Here is a 2,335-nt window from a genome sequence, read left to right as displayed (position 1 = left end):
AATATTACAGGTATTTACTGACCTGATTCAAAAACTGTATTTTTTTCTTACAGAAACAACATTTCTAATCGTTTGTATTAAACCAGCATCATGACAAAACAACAGAGAGCGCGGTGAAACTAATCTTCTTCCTCTGAGGTTTAATGGTGTTTGGCAAACAAACGCATGTGTTTAGCGCCCCCCGCTGGACTGGAGTGTGACGCGGCGAGAGGAGGGAAATAATACGGGGGAAATTTACTTTAAAAAAAAAAACCGATGCACAAATAAATGAAAAGGAATTAAAATTATAGCCTCGCGTGGTATTTGATCAACATCAACAGTCTTTGTGATTGAGGATTAGAGAAGTCAAAATCACACAGTGTTGCAGCATTTAAATATGGAAATTAAGATTAATAAAAACAAGTGATAATAACAAAATGTAGCCTAACTAAAAATAATAGTAGATAAATAATAATAATAATAATTATTATTATTATTATTTTATTATTATTACAATTTTGTTATGTGTCCTTCTAAATATCTGGGACTAAATTAAGACATGACCGACTGTGTTTAAAAGGATATTTTGATCTACAATATTTTTGTGTGTATTTGTCCTTTCAAATTCAAAACAAAATAAATAAGTCATGAGAATACTCAATTCTGAAAATACTTTATTTAACAGTCATACACAAATACACAGTTGCTTATAACAGAACAAATGTATTAGCATTTGAACACTTTCTAACATTGACATTAAACTTAAAGTAATTTACTCAAGAGTGTAAAACAAACTTGTTATATTAAAACTTATCTGACAGCCTCATTAATGAAGAATAAACGCCAACCTATTTGTTCTTCAGTATCTTCAGTGTGTTTGAACGACTAAAAACACATCTGTTCCACCTTTATTTCACCCTCTAACTCTAACACTTTCTATTCTATTTTAATTCTACTTTATATTTATCTTATGTTTTTTTTTCCTTTTTTTAAACACAGCAGAAAAACAAAAACACTAGCTTTCTTTTTTTTCTATGTGACATGTGGCCAAGTATGGTGACCCATACTTGGAATTAGTGCTCTGCATTTACCCATCCAAAGTGCACACACACAGCAGTGAACACACACAAACCGTGAACACACACCCGGAGCATTCGGGTTATTGACCCGAATATAAGACGATGTTTTTTTCTTGGAAATACATCTGAAAAACGCGGTCGTCTTATATTTAGGGTGTAGACCAGGGGTGTCAAACTCATTTAAGGTTGAGGGCCGGATCGGAGAAAATGTCCCCTTGTGCGGGTCGCATTACCTTTTGTTAAACCCTAGTTTGCTTACAATTACATTAATATTAACCATACAAACTACAATATAATAAAATAAAAAAAATCAAGGACAACTTTTTTTTAAAGACGATGCTTGGTTATTTTAGGGGTGTGCAATTGACACAAAATGTATTTTTTTAATAGTGATAATTACCATATTTTGCAGAGTGTGTTTCTGAGATGGCACCTTGGTTGGTTTAAGCCTGTCATGGATAAATAAATATGACACTAAAGCCGCCAGTAGGTGGCAGCAAGTCTCCATCTTAATGAGTGATCCATTGACTCGTTCATTCAAAACGGCTGATTCTTAGGATCTAAGCTAGTGATTGTCTTTATGAATGGGCCACTGAACCATTGACTCAAATAATTTGTTCAAAAATAGAGATTAATTCAGTAACAAAATACACAGTGCTGCTTCTTGTTAAAAACGTTTTCTTGCCAAAAGAGAGATAACCAGAACGCATTGTGACTAATATAACACACTTAATACTAGCGTCTTGTTTGTTGAGCTGTTATATAAAATAAATTAATTTGCGATCGCGCTGACATTCGGGAAAGCAACACTCTTGGTATAGTTAGACATTACGTAACTATCACGACATAAATATTAAAAACTAAATTTCTTACAGGGCATTTTATTTTTGCCCCCATATATTGAATTATATTGTAAACTGATAGCCTTCATCCAGCACTGAAAAACTCTCATGATGTGTTTTTTTTTTTTTTTTGCAAAGTTACAAAATGTTAGCTCTCCTCGCTCATTTACTTTCTCCATGTGAAGCTGTCCAGTGCGTCATGGTGTCGTTTAATATTGCACACATTTACCACAGCCACGAGTTGTGATTAAACATACCTGTTGAGATTACTTTCTTTCCATTTCTCTTTAAATAGCCTGTCCGCCCTTCCAGGTTAAATTTCTTCTTTTGGACATGTTTAAAATCACCAGAAAATTGCCCCACAAGCATCAGTTACAATGCAGCTATCATTATTATCCTCGTGCTGCTCGAGATTCTGGCGCCGCTTTAAAACGC

The sequence above is a fragment of the Sinocyclocheilus grahami genome, unplaced genomic scaffold (genome assembly GCF_001515645.1).
Source record: "Sinocyclocheilus grahami isolate Dianchi unplaced genomic scaffold, SAMN03320097.WGS_v1.1 scaffold2687.1, whole genome shotgun sequence".
Classification (NCBI taxonomy): domain Eukaryota; kingdom Metazoa; phylum Chordata; class Actinopteri; order Cypriniformes; family Cyprinidae; genus Sinocyclocheilus; species Sinocyclocheilus grahami.
This window is presented reverse-complemented; position numbering follows the sequence as displayed.